The sequence below is a fragment of the Panicum virgatum genome, chromosome 3N, assembly GCF_016808335.1.
Source record: "Panicum virgatum strain AP13 chromosome 3N, P.virgatum_v5, whole genome shotgun sequence".
In the NCBI taxonomy this organism is placed as follows: domain Eukaryota; kingdom Viridiplantae; phylum Streptophyta; class Magnoliopsida; order Poales; family Poaceae; genus Panicum; species Panicum virgatum.
Genome location: NC_053147.1, coordinates 39,375,418 through 39,394,476, shown reverse-complemented (window position 1 = coordinate 39,394,476; position 19,059 = coordinate 39,375,418). Strand labels below are relative to the sequence as shown.

At 45.8% G+C, this 19,059-nt stretch overlaps 1 non-coding gene across 1 annotated transcript; it reads left to right on the top strand.

Moving 5' to 3' along the window:
• The first annotated feature begins 18,632 nt into the window (after positions 1 to 18,632).
• On the top strand, positions 18,633 to 18,739 carry LOC120668219. Its single transcript, XR_005672317.1, has one exon. It is a non-coding gene; the product is annotated as a small nucleolar RNA R71 (small nucleolar RNA).
• Positions 18,740 to 19,059: the final 320 nt, after the last annotated feature.

Below are 19,059 nucleotides of genomic sequence, written 5' to 3'. Positions count from 1 at the left end.
TACTCTGGGAATCTGACTTTGTGATGACTACCAAAGTTGTAGCTCATGAAATTATCTATCTCCTATAAAAGTTTCAATTTTATATCATGTACAGAACTCCAGTTATGCGCGATTTCGTATCACCGGTTTTTCTCCACAACATGATTTAAGCGATTCCTATTACTTCCATGTCCTTTTGAGTTGTATGTTCCATTTGAAATGATGATAATGTTGAGCCTAGTGCAAAAGTACTCACATTTCATATGGTTGGATCAACTTGAGGTACCCCTAGTGGTTTTGGAGCCGGGGGGAATGGCGATCCACCTCCACCTCCTCCACCAATGGGTATCGCTAAGGTTCTTGCCGCCCAGACGGAAATTTTGCGGCAGTTGGTTCAAGCTCAGCAACAACCGCGGGGTGGGCATCTTGCTCATCGAGCACAAGAAGCAAGCTACCAAGATTTCCTTAGTATTCAGCCTCCGCTGTTCACTAAAGCGGATGAGCCTCTGGACGCGGACGCTTGGATTCGCACAATCGAGTCCAAGTTTTCTCTATTGACTACTCCTTGTTCAGAAGCGAACAAGACTCGCTATGCCGCGCAGCAGCTTCGCGGATCAGCTCGTATGTGGTGGGATCATTACCACGGGATGCTACCGGCTGATCATGTGGTGAATTGGAATGAGTTCAAAATAGCTTTTCGGGCTCATCATATTCCAGCTCAAGAAGTTCTTGGCCTTAACTCAGGGCACTCGTACTGTATTGCATTATGCCCAGGCATTCAATCAATTGTGTCAATATGCTGGACATCATGCGGATACCAACGCTAAGAAGCGTGAACGCTTCCATCGAGGCCTTAGCACCAAGTTACAAGAAAGGCTGAATCTTGTCCATGCGGACTTTTTCAATGAATTGGTGAATATGGCTATCTCCCAGGAGGATCTTATTTCTGCACACCGCACTGAAAAGAAGCGCAAGGCACCCGCTGGACCCTCTAGTGCCTCTGCACCGAGGTATTGCCTTGGGCAGAATAACCCACCCGCACCCTCTCAGAAGGCCACTCAGCCAGGGCGTTGGATTATTCGTCCTCCTCAGCAGCAGCAGCAGACTGGCCCTAGGCCGAATACTTAGCAAGCGGCTCGCCCTGACAACAATAACCAATGTTTCAAATGCGGGAGTCCGGATCACTTTGCCAAGATGTGCCCCCAGGCGGGACAGTCTCAGGGGCAGGCTTCTCGCAGAAATGATCAGAACAAAGGCAAGAAACAAACCGTTCAAGTCAGGCAGGGCCGACTTAATTTCACCAACTTGGCTGATCTTCCAGAGGGAGCACCAATTATGTCGGGTACATTCTCTATAAACCATCACCCCACAGTTATCTTATTCGATTCCGGTGCATCTCATAGCTTCATTAGTTCTAAATTTGGCTTCATCAGATCCGAGTGCAACTATCCAACCCGGCTACCTAGGGTCAGATCCGATCTGACCTGGCTTCGGGAGCGGAACTTGGCTTCCAAGACCCTCGTTCACCCTCCCACCCAACCACTCTTCGGCGACAGAGCGTCGCCGGATCTTCGTCATCTCTGCCAACTCTGACACTCGGCCCAACGAGGATAACAAAGAGAGGGAGAACCGACTTCGCCTCAACGAGATTCGCGCCGACAGAAGGCGCAATGAAGCAGCGATTCGTCAGTCTGAGCGTGACATGGAGGACGCCGATCGCCGCAACCCTAGGAACCGGCATTCACCGATCCGACTGCGCAACCTCGACGCCGACTTCGTCCTCAACTACAACGGCCAAGATGTCTTCGCCACGTCGTCGGCCAACCTCGCTGTGGTGTTCCATGTGCTCGAGGGCCTCGAGGAGGCCCCCGAGATCGTCAAGGCCCGCACTCATCTGCATGTGGCCGCCACGCAAGCCCAGTAGCTGCGCAAGGAGAACTCGGCCTACCACGCCCAGTCGAGTCACCACTCGACCTGACCCCACGGCGATGATGAAGAGGAGGTCAACTAGAATGACCTCTGCCTCCAGCTCAACCAACAAGACCTGCGCCCGCGCATTAACAACCATCACCGGCAATGTGACGCCGCCGAGCGCGAGCGACGTCGCCAATATGACGAGGAACACGGCGTCCCCGATGCCGACCACCAGAACCGCGGTCGCCAGGGTGACAACCCTCCCCGACGACCTCGTCGCGACTACGAACCCAGCAACGACCTCGACGGCTTCTCCGCCTTCTCTAGCTAGCTTCGGGCCATCCAGTACCTGGCACCTTTAAGCTAACTGGGATTGAGAAGTACGACGGTGAGTCGGACCCTAAGATGTGGCTGCGCACCTACTCCATCGCCGTCTGAGCTGCGTGCGGCGACAATGACATCATGGCTGCCTACTTCTCGGTCATGATGGGTCACCAGTATTGGCGTTTCTTATGCCCGATTAGAATAGATATTCTGCAAGTGCACAGAATCACCGCTGTAGCACTTCACCTTGGAGTATTCCAAGGCATCGTATTTTTCCTCAGGGAAGCATTATGGTAAAGAGTACCGTAAATCGAATGATAGCCGTACTAGCTTGATCGACCGACTGACTAGACGGCGGTAAGCCAGATAGATGAGTGAGATAAATAGCCAGGCAATGACCGAATGACACATGAAGATTCTAATCATTAGAGTGGTAGAGCTGGGAGGACAACGAGCGAGACAAGACACCTGATACACTTCTGAACTATTGAGCTAGCCTCTCTAGATCAGACTAAACACCTAACTAGTTCTTGGGAAAGGAGAGCTTACTTCGGCGGCTAGAAGAGGAAGGACTTCAGAAAGGGATGAGAAGGGAGTCCAACGGCAACCTGCACTACTGCTATGAAAACACCCGAACGTGGTGGACTACAAAGGACGGATAGGGCTGTCACCACCTACCGACTACCACAACGTTTCCGTGGGGTGGAACACACTTTCTAGCTAACACTAAGGTCAGACACCACCTCTGCACTCGGTGTTAGGATTTCTCTCGAGGCCTTCGAGAGAAATCCCCTTGAACCTAGAGCACTAACTTCAGATACTCTAGTCCGGGAGAGAAAACCCGTAAGATAAGTTCCCGATCACTAAGAAAGATAACTTAGCCTAAGCTAAAGGACAACTTCCGTGCTCAAGCTGAACCTCAGACTCGAGTAAATGAAAGACTACAGAAAGTAAAGCTGACTCAGAAAAGTAAAGAAGATAACTTATATTAATAATGGCAAAAGAAAGATTCAAGAGCTATACCAGACTTCCGACGACTCCGGAATCCCGAGCAAGCTCGACTCGACTCTAACTCCCAAGCTACTAACCTACTCTAGAAAGTACAAGTGAAGAGAGAAGAGCTCCAATGGTGTGTGTTGAAGTGATGGATGGTGCCCTCTATTTATAGCCCTCCCAAGGTCGGTTCTGACGGTTACTACAGTTGGCGTCAGTTGTAAGCAGGTAAGACAGTTGTGCTTTGCTTCCACGCCAAGACCCAGCCCGAGGGGCTTCCAAGTGGGGCCGGCTGGCCTCCCCTAGGCCGGCCGGCCTGGGGGTGCCGCCACATGGCCACCGCCTTTCGGACAATGGCTCTGATCCCCTCCTGGAGTCGGTTGGCAGTTGGTTTCGCTTCGCGGTTGCAAGTGCTAGGTCGGCCGGCCTAGGGGAGGCCGGCCGGCCTCCCTGTGGCCCATCTCGGCCTCCGGTTTTGCCGAGGCTTCGCTCTGCCCTTGTGCATTCTCTAGGGAAGTGGGTTACTAAATTCTTCTTGATCTTGGGCTGCTTTGTGGGTCTTTGGACCAATGATGATGCCTTTCGGTGTATCCAGTTGAACCGAGGCCCAACCCTCGACTCAGAGCCTCATGAATGTGTCTTATTGCCACTGGACTGAAGCTGGGGCAGTGTTTCTGGAGGTGCCAGGCCGGCCGGCCTAGGAGAGGCCGCCTGGCCTGGGTTTTTTTCCCATTTATGCTCATTTTTGGTACACCTGCTCCTGCAATCAGAACTCATCCAAAACTTGTGGATCTCGTTAGAGATAAACAAAATATGAATGGAACATAGTGTAGAGCTCATGTTATTTGCAAGAAGTTGACAGCTTAGAATGTGAAATTATGGTCGTCAACACCCCCCAAGCTTAAACTTTTGCTTGTCCTCGAGCAAAGCTAAAACTGAGGCTCGGTGGATCAGGAGTTGCGTCAATATTTACCCCCTTGCAGGTACCTTGTGCACAGCATATTACTCTTCCCATTTGTACTTATGAAAAGTTGGCTCATGCCTATGGTTCTGGAAGATGGGGCGTATCCGTTTTTCATCCCTCGGTCTTGGGCGGTTGTTGGACTTAACAACCTTCACCGGAATGTTACCTGCTACCTGTTCAGGTTCCCAGCTCGGATTTTTGCAAGAATTTTTTCAAAAGAGGTTCAGGTTTTCCAATGGTACTCTTGAGTCACTCAAAGTGTATGATCCTCACCTATGGTCGAGATATCTGACCATGTTCTTTCTACAGCTGATATGTGGAGTTTATGGGTAGGAAGATGTATGCATACCTTGGTTACCTGTATTGCTCGGCCGAATGGTAATCCAAGACGGGGTCGTACTTAGCCAAATTCAGGTCTCATGGAACATGGGGTATTTGGAGGGTATGAAGTGGATGGAGTGGATGGCTTCCCGTTTGAATTTATTTGAACTCCATCATTTGCAAGTTGAAATGGAGAGTGGGCTTCTCTTTTTCTTTTCTCTTCTTTTTTTTTAAGATAACTCCACTCTCCTTGCTGATTTAACTTGAATCTCTTTGGAGTTTTGAATGGGAAGCTCTTGTGAGATGAACTGAGGTATTTGAGATGGTGATTGTGGGGGAGCATAGCTGGCAAAAGTGGATGTCAATACCCGGAGTGAGTGACTGATAGGCCAGCTATGTTTGGGCTAGCAAATGCTGGATTTGTGTGGGATAAAGACCTATAGACGGCAAGTACCATTTCCGAGGTGGATGCACCATTCGAAAAAAGCTCAAAGTAACTTCAGATAGCTCAAACGGTTTATGCAATATAAGGCTCTGGATGGGTCATTTTAATCATGGGAAACCTTCACCAAAATTTTAGTTTTAAAAGAATTTCGAGGGGTTCCCTACTAGAGAAAGCAGTTTAAATTCCGGTTTGGGCTATCTCGAATCCCGTAACAGCTTAGACTTCAGAGATTAAACTCATGCCTCCACACGACCAAATTTTCAGTGGAACTACTATGTGCCAACTAATTTAGGTACTAGGAGAGTAAAAAGCTGTAAATGAGGCACATACAGAGTCTAAACAGAGCAACTATTCACCATTTCCAAAGTAAGAGGTTACACGGATTTCAACTCATATAAATTTTATTCAAAGCATGTAAATATTTTTTTTGGTGTTTTGTTAAGAGATTATTTATTTATTACTACTATTATTATTTTTGTTTTTTTAGCATGGCTACTGCATAGAAAGAGCGGGTGCGATGACTTACCTGGCGGTGTGACCCCCCAAGCTTCGATGAAGCACAGTCCTCCTCATCGGAGTCCTGCTCTCCCTCGTCGGGGCTGTCGTTGTTCTCCTCGTCGTCGTCATCGTTGTTCTGTTCGGGCAGATGGTACGGTTGGTATGGCTAGGACTGCTGATAGTCGAGCCCAAGGTGTATGAAGACGTTCGAGACGTCGTACTGCAGAGTGGAGGTCAACCCCCAACTCTCCTGGGTGATCTGGGTGTTGTGTGCCATCGTGTCCTGCATCTGCTGCTGCTGTGTACCAAGTGTGCTGATGCGGTTCGAAAGGTCCGTGATGCTCCGAAGAATCGGGTCCTCATAGTTGAAGCGTGCTGATGATGAGGGACCCACTTGTGGACCATAAGGCGAATGCATACCTGCGGGGTAGTACGGTCCTTGTCCATCGGCGAATTCGTTGCTGCCGGCCTGATACGGGTCGTAGTTGTAATGCCCGTACACCTCCTCGCAGCTCATGTTCTCCGTGACGGCCCCGGCTGTGCCGAGGCATGAACCAAGGGTGTCCGTCGTGAAGGACATGCTTCGGCTTGTCCGCGCCGGGTCCTGCTCCTCGTCTGTGGACCTGCAACACTTTGTCGTGAGGGTTCTCTCTTCTCCATCTGCAATGTTAGACTTTTCACCAAGTAGAGAGAGAGTCTCGGGCATGGAAGCTCGATCTCCATATCGTACCCGTGGTAACACATAAAGAGAGAATTTCCTGGCCCTTCCCGCATCATGTGCCCTTGCACAAAATGCTCAAGACCGACCTCGTATCTGTACGCCTCCGTCTCGGGCAAGAAGGTGACTTCTGCGCCATCCATCACTTTGACATACATCGCCACACGGGTGACCAGTGGGGTTATGTCGATGGGGCATTTACCCGTAATCATCTTCTGCCAATGAGCAAGCATGCTCCGGACGGGCGAGAAGCGAATCTTGTTCGCCATAGCGTACAGACACTGCAGCTCAGGCAAGCTGCAATGGCGAAGGTCTGTGCGAGAAAGCACAACCATGGCGAGCCACTTGGCGAGAAACCTCAGAGCAGGATTATGAATTGAGACTATGTTGTTCTTACAACTCACGGGTTCATTAGAAATTTCACTCCACCAAGAGCTATGGTCATACTGATAACGCTCAACAAGTGTGTTGGGATCTAAGATGCATCTTTTACTAAAGCCAGAAACACTAAATTGTTGGAGAGTCATTTCAAATTGTTTGCTAAAGAACCGAAAGTAAACTTTAGTTTCGGTGCTGGTTTTTTCAATGGTAAGAGACATAAGAAATTCCATGGTCAAGAGATGAGAACCTGGCTCGACACTGTCGATGAAGTTCTCCCATCCGACGGTGGTGAAGGCTTGGTTCATGTCTTGCAAAAGCCCTGTCGTGATGAGGAAGCGGGTTTCGAACCTCTTGACATGGGCATAGGTTTGCCTCTTTAGCAGCTTAAGTGCTTGCCGCTCGTAGTCATTCTTGAAGACGATCTGTTCAACCATCGTCAAAATCCTGATGCGGAAGTGGCTTCTTGGGACTGCGGGAATTTCTTCTTCTTCCCAGGATGTGTGTGAGCGGTGACCGGAGTCGACCGACATGTTATCCCGAGAAGAAGAGGAACTCCGCGAGCTTCTCGACCTTCTCGAGAATGCCTTCTTGACCTTCTCCTTGGCTCGAGTTATCATGGTGCCTACAAAAGGTCAGTATGAGCAATACCCAAAGGAAACAAGGGGTTAGGAGGAGGGTTAGCGTTAGTCGTCAGTCGTTAGTCGTTCTTGCGGGGCGTTAAACCACCACAAACGTTCAACGTTTAGCGAGCCATGAATTTATTTAGAAGGGAAATATTTTTGTGTTTTCTGGTTTATGAACTTCACTAATTAGTACTAAAATTTTGTTTTTAGGCGAGCTAGCACTCGAGTTCTCTACTTAATCAACTCAAAAGAGCTCAATTAAGCAAAGAAACTCAAGGAAGGGAGAAGTGATTAAGGAGCTCGGCCTGGGGCATGTGTACCTGAGCTTCTGGTGCACTGAGAGATGTCGGGCTCGCTGGCTTTTATAGCTAGGTGCCAGGGCTAGGCCGGCCGGTCTGGGGCAGGCCGGCGGCTCTTGCGCGGCGGCCGTTGAGCCACATCTTCGGTCTAATGCTTAGGCTTGCAGGTGATGATGCTGGCATCGGTGGTGACGGGATGTGAGCGGAGGGCTGAGGCCGGGCGGCCTGCATGGGGCCGCGCGGCCTGCCCCAGCACGTTGAGTGCCCATCCCTTTGTCTCTTGCTTCGTGCTTAATCAAAGTCCCCACTCCCTGCTGCTCTCTGGCAAACAAAAGAAGGGGGGGGCCGGCCAGCCTAGGTGGGGCCAGCCGGCCTGGTACTCGGCCAAAAAATTTTGAAAATTTTTGTGAACTTCTAATGGTGCAAAACTTTCAAATTTTAAACATGTGTTGGTTGAAACTCAAACATGATTATGCAGGATGGAAAGAAAATTATGCAAGGAAAAATTTAAACTATCCTATATGCAATGCAAATGATGGATACGTGCCACGCACCTCATGGCGTGGGCTCGGGTTTTGTGTCCGGAGCTGGACTCTCCATTCCTTCGGTTTGATTGTCGTCGCCGGATGGAGTCTTGGGCGATGACACTTTCTTCTGCCACACTTTCTTAGGTGTGGGTTGTGTTTCGACCTTTGCTTCCTCTGATTCCAAAAATTTCTTATGCTGGATTCGACGTTTGGCATTCTTCTGATTGTGAAGCTTGTTTTGCCTTGTTTCCTCTTGAATTCGTAACTCCTCCTGGATCCGTAGACTTTCCACGAATGCAATGAGGGCTTCAATGTTTGGAAGCGACGGTTTCTTCGTCTCTTTTTCGGGTTTCTTCTTCCAATGGACTTCTTTGACTTGTGAGCATTGTTCGACCTTCGGTTTGAAGGCGAACTTCTCCTGCTGGCCATTAATGTTGAGCTGAATCTCTCCAGCTCCAACATCAATATGGGCGTTTACTGTGCTCAAGAATGGCATGCCCAGGATGAGCGGCGTCTTGGCATCGACTTCCATGTCGAGTACGACGAAGTCGACGGGAATGAAGAAATTCCGGATTTTCACCGGGATATTCTCTGCTATTCCGTTTGGTCCGCTAGCTACAAACACATGGTAGTAGGGGCAAGTGCATGATGGTTGAGTTTGTCATAAACTACCTTGGGCATGACACTGATGCTTGCTCCCAAGTCGCAGAGGGCGTTGGAAAAGTTTTGAGCCCCAGTCGAGCAAGTGATGGTGGGGCAGCCTGGGTCTTTCTTCTTCACCAGGAGAGGATCGAGTATAGCAGCGCTGCACTCTTCCGTTAACTGCACGACCTCAGTGGTGGGCAGTGTCCGCTTGTTTCCAAGAATATCCTTGATATACTTGGCATACGTGGGTACCTGCATAGCGTCAAGAAGTGGTATATTCACATATAACTTCTTGATTACCTCGACGAATTTGTCGAATTGGTCGTCGGCCACTGGCTTCCTTATCCGCTCCGAAAACGGTAAAGCAGTTGTGTCGTGATAGTCCCGTGAAGTTCTCGGGGGTTCCACGGGGTCTTCCTGGGTAGCAGATGTATTGGAGTCGTCAGCCTCCTCCTGTACTTCGTCTTCAACTTCGGTATGGCTAGCGGTTTGTTGGTGCTCCTTAAGTACCCATTTTATCCCTTGTTTATCCCTGATAATGGCATGAATTCAATATCAAAATCACTAACCGTCCTAACCCCAGCCTAATTATTGGTCATTTTCACATATGCACATATATTTTGGAGGAACTTCGTTTTTGCAGGTTTTTGGCCTATTTTGGAGCATGAAATGATGAGGCCTATGATCGAGCGCTAACACGGAGAAAGACGAAGGCCAAAGCCCAAAGGAAGGGCCAAAGCCCATGTTGATTCGAAGCCCATTCATGCACATCCATCCTCCAAGAGAGCCCAAAGGACCAAGCCCACGAAGATGAGATCAAGATACTTCGGGATTAAGCAAAGCAAATGAAGATTTAAGGAAGGATTCCCTATCCTATCCTTTCCTCGAAGATATCTCTAAGATAATGACGTCAAAAGGGGTGCAATCATGAAGGACATAAACTCTAGAAGATGCGAGGAGTCTGCACGTGAAAAATGAGACCGAGGCGAGCCCGAAAGGGGGTAGGCCGGCCGGCCTAGGCCCATGGGGCCGGCCGGCCTAGCCCGTTTCTGAGGTGGTTCGGCCTCCCCTTCGACCGGTGGCTTCCTCGGCTTATAAATAGCTCGCACCTTATTCATCTCGAAGCATCCATCGACCCAGAACTCGACGAAAACCTATGGCCAAAACCGGAGGGAGACGACAGCTGCCGCAAGTCTTCAAAGTTGTCTAGGAGATGGCTTAGGCCACCCCTAGCCGCCATGGCCTCCCTGCGAGGTTGTGCCATGGTGGAGTTCATGAGCTAGTTGGAGTCGTCAATGGTATGTACTCGGTGGTGACGATCCAAACGAATCTATTATGTGAGTAATGATAATCATGTCTTCCGAATCTTTTAGCGACCATGTTCTCTCTTTCGATTTCGTTCTTTTCTTTGGGTTTGCTTCATCTTAGATCTATTATTGAGATAGATCACTTTAGCATGATCTTGTAGTCATGGTGGCTAGAGGTTCATGGCTGAACTACCAAAGGGGGTTCGACTTGCTTCAGGGTATTTCGTTCAAAAGGGAGGCGTCGTGACAGGCCGTCTCCACAGTGTAGGTGGAGTATCGAGGGATCGGATTGGAGATTTTGAGTTTAAAGATGCTTTTGATTGAGATGCATGTTTTATTTGCTCGTTAGCTTGAACTACAACTAGATGACGATAGGCCTAGTCATGTCTTTGGTTTTGCTATGATTAAGCCTATGTTCATGGATGAGATCAACCTTTACACATTACTCATATCTGTCAAAGGTTTACCCTTTATATGCAATCAATGCTTCATGTTAGGATAGATCCGTTAGATTAGATGGAAAACCTTAGGTAGTTCTTTGTCGATCCACGGATTGATAAACCTTGGGGGAATACTCTAAGGGAAAAGCTACACGAACCGTGCGCTTGCGGTATACAAATCGGGGGTGCTAAGGAGCGTCAACAAGTTTTTCTGGCGCCATTGCCGGGGATCGGCAACACGAACCCTAGGTTGATCTATCAAGTTTTTTTGGACTAACCCTAATTTTTATTATTGCATATACCCTTGTTTTCTTGTTTGTGTCCTTGAAAGCAGGTGGAAAAAGCTAGACACCAAATTTGGACTTCGAGAAGTCCATAATCCACTTCGACAAATTTCAAGAATCGGCAATAAGATGATCGAGGAGTCTCGACATGGAACATCGACAACGTCCACATCGACATGACGGCAACAACATCAAGATTCGCTCTTTAGTGGTAGGTGCTAACTTTTGTTAGTGGCCCAGCATCCGCTATCGAGTCCCCACTCCCCAAAGCAAAAGATGATAAATAAGGTACGCCGCCGTGTCAATTGATTTTAAAGACATTGTTTTTGGGAAAATTTGTTTGTTCAAGCAATAGGTATGAAGCATGCCCGCGAGGAAAATCGTGCGATCGGATCATCATCATCTCCAAAGTGTTACTGTTGTAATGAGTTTTTCGTCCAAGATCAGAGGAGTACCATGAGAAAATAATAGATTATTTTGAAGCTCCATCAAGTCTACTTTCCAACGCATCAAGAATCATGAATTTTGGAGATCGGTATGAAGAGTTATGCTAAAATCTTTCAACGCTGCGCGTTCTGAAATGTCTCTGGACAGAGCGTAGTGCCGGAGTAAAACGACCATAACTTCTTCATCCGGAGTCCGTTTGGGATCAATGACTACTCATTGAAAAGGTAATTTCATAAGGCTTTCCATGGAGTAGAATTTTGGTACATGTTCTGTGCAGGATGATTAAGGAATTCAACGAAGAAGAGGCAGCAACAAACAATGGAGAAAGTGATGACGATGTCGCAAGATGTTTGGAGAACCTTGTGCACAAAAGTTGATGATTTGAAGTTGACCAACGCTAGAGGCAACAAGATTAGAGGAACCATGATGCCACCCATCTTCTCCATGGGATGCTCAAGAAGCTTCTAGTCGAGTGCAATCAAAGAAAGAGACCGCTCTGATCATCGACACAAAGCACGGGAGCCTCCTTCGATCCCGACACCTAAGGCAAAACAAGAACCATGGAGACAGACCATTGGAGCCATGCTACTCGCTAGTGAATCAATGGTGATGACTTTGAAGCCAAGGATGCACAACAAGATGCTCCGAAGACTACAAGATCAAGATCATCGACATCTTCGGATCGATTCGTAAGAAGTCATTGTTATCATCAATATTCTGCTCAACCTCAGAAGCAAATAGCAGCATATTTTTGGATATTCAAAATCTCCACGAAGTTCCCGTTCCAACGAATCAAGAACCAATTCAATCGGAGATTCCTACAAGCGGGTATGGCCAAAACATTGAAGGTTGTGCACTCTGAAAATTTCTGGACAGCACGCAGCGCCAAAAGTGAAATAGGCATAACTCCCTCGTTTGGACTCCATTTAAAGCAAATGACCACTCATTGGAAAGGTAATTTCATAAACTTTTCAATAGAGCTATATTTTGGTATATGTTCTGTTGAGTATACAGGAGAGATTCCATGAAGAAGAGGCAGGAGCAACGCGATGAGAACAAGATAGAAAAGATGACGATGACAACAATGAAGGGGAGCTTGGGCAATGTTTTCATCAAGCGTACATGATAAAATTCAGAGGCTTGGAGCAAAGGAAGAACCCTAATGACATTGGCAAATGAAGGCACAAGCGGTCGACCATCAACAAACGAAGATGTTGCAAACAAACCACGACGGATTACAAGAGCGCAACATTCAACACATGGAGACGTGAGAAGCAAATCACGACGAACCACGAGGAGTGCATCAAGATGACATCTCGCACAAAGCACCACGACTCCAATGAGTATGAAAAAGCTCCGAGGCTAAGGTATACAGTGAATTCTCAAGCTTCTATTTGTTTTGTTGATAATCGTTAAAAATCTCATGCTCAAACCAATAGTCGGAATGAAAGTTTAAATTCTATGCCTTGTTCTTTTCATGATGATAGGCTAGAGTTTCTTGAGAAGGTTGATTTCATGCTTAAAGAACCTCTGCCTAATAATGAGCTCCGCGCTATGCAAGAAACACATGCTGCAGTTAATTACACCATGCCTTGTTGATGAAATTTAATTGATGATGTGATTATGTTGCATATGTTTACAAATAATTGCAAATCTTGATCTTGCTTTGCGCTTGGTCAAGCTCATGACCCTAAAAGAGCACATGTCGGGAGAAGCCCCGAATTTCACTAACCATGCAGGACATGAAACTCAAATGATGAGGAGGGAAACTATGCCCAACATTTTGAACACCATCATCAACATCTTCAAGTTTCAAGAACGGACGTCGCTAAGTCTCATCAATTTTGTGCACAAGTCCAGAGATTCACAATACAAGAAAGTTGAATATTCAGGATCTCCATCAAGTCCTCAGTTCAACGCATCCATGATTGATACAATTGAAGACCCATGGGAGGAGCTATGTCTCAAACATTGGAGATGCACGTGCTGAAATCAGCACGGGGCAGATTGCAGTGACGGGGAAAAAGGGGCATAACTCCCTCAATTGGAATGCGTTTTGGGCAAATGAAGACTTGTTGGAAAGAAGATTTCGTGCACCTTGCATTGGATCAATTGTTTGGTGCCATTCCCAATCTGGACAGAGAGGAAAATCCGTGAAAAGAAAGGTAGCGACGAAGGACAACAAAGAAGGAGGTGACCATGATGTGAGAGACGATTGGGCAAGTTTTCCATTAAGCGTGATTGATCATGTCCAACATGGGAAGTGGAATAAGAGCTGCATAGGAACACCTTCACCTCTTGCATGAAGGACCATGGCTTCGCATCAATGAGAAGGTATGTAAGAAAGTCGAGCTCTATGACTTTAAATGAAGCACTTTGCGGGAGGCAACCCGATCTTTTATTTTATATATATTAATATGACCGTCTACATTGCACTCTTTAATCGGAATATCAAGTAACATTGTACCGTTGCTCTAACAAAAAAAACACAACTTCATGTTGTTCATTCTAAATGTTATTGAGGGAGCACTTTATTATTTGATCTTGGGAAACTTGTAGACCTTTTTGTGTGCCTATTAGCATTTTGAGTCTTTTTCTTTGTGTCTTTTTAGAGAGATTTATGAAGCATTGCACCACCCTTTGATTCTAAACTTATGGCTAGTTAACTTATGCTAACTTTTTGTTTTGTTTTAGACCACCTCATCATGTCATATCATTTTGTTCACCTACCCCGTATTGCATTGCATACCATGTTGTTCGTCTCACCCTTGCATTGCATTGCATGTTGCATTTAAAAAAAACCTTTTCTAAAAACATTGACTAGCCTCACTTTTGAGATCCTAAAATCCTTAGGAAAACCACTCATAGAGCAATCCTAAAACCATAGGTTATGTTTTTCATTCAAAAAAAAATCTAACTTTTGTTTCTCTCTAGTTTTTTTTTAAAAACCACCTTAGATAGAATTTCTATACCCAACACTCTCTCTTCAAAAATTTTGTTTTAAGCCAAAAAAATATAGGAAACCCATAAACCTACTTCTAAAACCTTGTTAGCTCGGTTGCTTGGTCCTTTCCGATAAATAACCTTTTCATTGACAAAAGCCTCACTTCTTATGAAGTGTCGCGAAGGCTTTTTGTCACTCTTAGCAATTGTTTTTGAATAAGCTAGTTGCGGAACAACCTCGAAAAGTCCTTTCAACCTTGCTAACACTTGTTTTTGCTAACTTTGCATTTATATTTTGCATCCACCTCATTGTCCTCCCTTTCATTTTGTTAGCTTGATCCTTCAGAAGAACTTTATTGATGAAAGCTTTCATATCCATGTTAATGCTTGACATGAGCATTTTCCTTTTTGCAATCTTGTGTAAACATGGTGTTTAGACATGATTGAAGACCATCATCATTCAGTTTTATAAACCAAGCTATGAGGTTGCATTTGGTTGGTTTATAAGCTTTGCAATGCGCTTTATTTTTTTCTTGTGCTATGAAGGCCTATTGATCTTGGGATAGACATGGTGTTTTGACCTTGGTTAAATAAGTCTTTGTGGCTATGGAGAAGTTCGGAAACCTAGTTGTCAACATGGTGTTTAGAACTAGGTGTAAACATTGTCTTTGTTTATATACCTTCCTCTCATTTGCATTTACACTAGCACACACGTACACTCACTAGGTTTTTATTTTTTTCGCTAAGCTAGCTATGCCACAAATTGAGATCTTAGGAATGGTAGGTTTGTTGGCAATTGTCTGTACTCCCGACTGTCACCTTGGGGGTAGATTGTGCACTTGAATTGTTTTGCAGGCATGACAAAGTGTTCCCATGAATTCGTGATCAAAGAAGAAATCAAATTCGTCAACATCTCCAAAATTCGAAAGCAAGCCCCGCTGTTTTCATCAAATTTTTGCACATGTACAGAGATGTACAAGGAAAAAAGTTGATATTCAGAAGTTCCATGAAATTCCCGTTCCAACGCATCCAATATCAATGAATTTGAAGACCCGTACAAGGAGATATGGTAAAAACTTTGGACGCTGCGCGTTCTGAAATTCGGAACAGATTGCAGCACTGGGATAAAATGGACATAACTCTCTTGTTCGGAATCAGTTTTGGGCGAATGAGGACTCGTTGGAAAGGAAAATTCATGCACTTTGCAATGGAGCAATGTTTCAGTACAGGTTCTGTTCTGGAAATTGAAAGAAAAATTCGTGAAGATGAGGCAGCAATGGGACAACGAGGAATTGAAGGAGGCGACGACGATGAGAAGCAAGGATTGGGACCATGATTTAGTACAAGTAGAAGTTGAAGGAAATTGAGGCAACAAAGGTGAAGACACATTGAAGATGATATTCATACACATGAGGGAAGGACTTCAAGAATTTCAAGATGGTCCATCTTCTCCTTCCACGCCTAGCATCATATTAAGCATGGGGGAGGATTTCGTGAACAAGGAAGAAAGATCTCATGGAGTAAGATAATCACGGTTGCCACAAGATGCTCATGATTCTTCTTCCATGCTTAGCACAATGCATAAGTATGGGGGAGGCCGCGCTACACTTCATTACGAGCATCGAGAAGGACGGTAATTCTTCCTCAACTCCCTCTTTTTCTAAATGCTTGTACATATATGCCTTCAACCATAGATGCAACCTTTGTATATACCTCTCAACCTATCACATGGCTTCTAGGAGGACAACCTAGTTTTGTTTTTGTTTTCAATAAGTGTAGGATCACCATTGCTTTGTGCTCACCACATTGATACATTTTGGCAATGCCTTATGCTTATGGAAAAATGATGAAAGTTGCCGCTTTGTTTTACCTACGCTATGTTGTATATGACTTGACCATTTGCTCTCAATTAAATGGAATTAAAATGATTAAATACCGGCTCTTTTATTTGTGGAGGTTAAATGACTAAATCCTAACCCACATATTCTATGTTGCTCTTTGATTTAAGTCTACCGATGACCTTACACCTTGTGATTGTTTAATTTGAAAACTTAATTCCTATGCTATCTACATTTGTGAATCTCTTGCAAAGTTCTACCTACCAAAGCCTATACATACATATTCTTTCATGATGAAACCTTTAGATTGCAAACTTATGTTTTGATGAGTTGGATTAAGATTGATTTCTTTGGTATGAGACTAAGAAGCTGGTCTTTCCGTTTTTTTTGTAACCTTCTTTTTGCTAGCCCATTTATCCATGCATTGCGAGTTTCTACTTCGGGAATTTTGCAAACCTCACTGGATATCCACCCTAAACCAAAAATATCTTTTTGTGATTACCTCCTTGACCACAATCCAATTTGAGTATGGATTATCATTTCGACGGAATCAAAAGAATCAAGGGCACCATATAAAGAAAAGTTTTGGGAGACAAGGCTCTCCGGAGATTCAAGAGGTTCTACAAAGAAGAAGGTGAATTTGAGATACTTACCCTAGCTAGTTGGTTCTCCCACTATTCATACTCGAGGATGAGCATTCGTTCAAGCATGGGGGGATGGCTCGGTAAGTATTCTATGCTATCAAAAGTTCTAAGGAGCAAAAAGAAAAAAAAAGAAAGAAAGAGAAAAACAGAAAAATGAAAAAAAAGGAGAAAAGAAAAGAAAAATGAAAGAAAAAAAAGAGAAGAATAAAATGCTCCTTAGCTCTTTTTGGCTTCATTAATTTTCCAAGTTACTTTGAAGAATTATTCCATACTCAAATCTTCCAACCATGTGCAATCCGATAAACTCTAGAAGATGTGAGGAGTCTGCACGTGAAAAATGAGACTGAGGCGAGCACGAAAGGGGGTAGGCCGGCCGGCCTAGGCCCATGGGGCCGGCCGGCCTAGCCCGTTTCTGAGGCGGTTCGGCCTCCCCTTCGACCGGTGGCTTCCTCGGCTTATAAATAGCTCGCACCTTATTTATCTCGAAGCATCCATCCACCCAGAACTCGACGAAAACCTAGGGCCAAGACCGGAGGGAGACGACAGCCGCCGCAAGTCTTCAAAGTTGTCTAGGAGATGGCTTAGGCCACCCCTAGCCGCCATGGCCTCCCTGCGAGGTTGTGCCATGGTGGAGTTCATGATCTTGTTGGAGTCGTCAATGGTATGTACTCGGTGGTGACGATCCAAACGAATCTATTATGTGAGTAATGATAATCATGTCTTCCGAATCTTTTAGCGACCATGTTCTCTCTTTCGATTTCGTTCTTTTCTTTGGGTTTGCTTCATCTTAGATCTATTATCGAGATAGATCACTTAGCATGATCTTGTAGTCATGGTGGCAAGAGGTTCATGGCTGAACTACCAAAGGGGGTTCGACTTGCTTCAGTGTATTTCATTCAAAAAGGGGGCGTCTTGACAGGCCGTCTCTACAGAGTAGGCGGAGTATCGAGGGATCGGATTGGAGATTTTGAGTTTAAAGATGCTTTTGATTGAGATGCATGTTTTATTTGCTCGTTAGCTTGAACTACAACTAGATGACGATAGGCCTAGTCATGTCTTTGGTTTTGCTATGATTAAGCCTATGTTCATGGATGAGATCAACCTTTACACATCGCTCATATCTGTCTAAGGTTTACCCTTTATATGCAATCAATGCTTCATGTTAGGATAGATCCGTTAGATTAGATGGAAAACCTTAGGTAGTCTTTGTTGATCCACGGATTGATAAACCTTGGGGGAATACTCTAAGGGAAAAGCTACACGAACCGTGCACTTGCGGTATACAAATCGGGGGCGCTAAGGAGTGTCAACACGGTTACAGTCTTCCACTGCTTCCCTGCATCCTTTGGAAAAGGTTGCTCTTTCGTGGTCTTACCACCACGCTTGGTCACCGTACTAACATTTTCCTTCGAGGGTACTTCCGGTTGTCCGGGTAGTTTCCCCGCATTAATGTTAGGACATGAGGATGCAAGCTGAGCTACTTGGGTTTCTATCATTTTATTAAAACTTAGTTGATTTTTAATAACAAAATTAAATCCCTCTAGTTGTGCATCCATAGACTATAGGATCTTGTCATTAGCAAGGAATTTCCTACTAATGTTATCATTGATTTGCTTTTGGCCGTACACTAGGTCTTTTAATGTGGGCCGAAAAATGTTATTAAAGTTCGTACCTTGTTGTTGACCGAAGGGGAGGTTGGGCTTGGAGTTCCAACCCTACTGAGGACGAAATCCTGAGTTGGGATTGTTGTTGCTCCCAACGAAGTTTGCATCCTCTTGAGTTAATGGGCATGAAGTGCCCGAATGCCCAGTCTCGCCACATGTCTCACATGTCATACGAGACTCTGAAACCTGATTAACCTCCTGGTGTGGAGATTCCAGCTTCTTCATCAGAAGTTCCAACTTGGCAGCTAACATGTCGACCGTGTCGATTTGATGCACGCCCCTGGGACGGGCTAGCTGCCTTTATCCTTTCCAACTTTGGTTGGAAGCTATCTTGTCAATCAGCGCCTTCGCTCCCGCAACATCGAGAGAAAGGAAGGAACCACCCGGAGCTGCGTCAACGTGGTGCTGGGCTTGATGATTCAGGCCATTCTTCTATGCCGTGATGTGGGCATGCTTGTATGTACTCCTGGAGATGCTCCCAGACTTCTGGGATGGTCTCATCTGGTAATTGGTGAATTCTGGTAATCCTGTTCCGGAGGGCATTGGTCTTGCCCACTGGAAAGTACTTGGCTAGGAATGCATTTGAGCAAGCTTCCAATGTTGTGAAAGCTTCCTTGTTGGAGTAGAACCACGTCTTGGCTTTCCCGAGTAGTGAGAACGGGAACAGGCGAAGACGGATGTCATCCAGAGTAGTTCCTCTGGGGTTGATGGTGTTACTCACCTCCAGGAAGTTCTGGAGATGGGCATTGGCATCTTCAGATGCCTTTCCGCAGAACGGACTTGCTTGGACCATGTTCACTAGTCCAGTCTTTAGCTCGAAGCCGTCATTGCCGGCTTGGTTGACATTCAATCCAGTTGGAA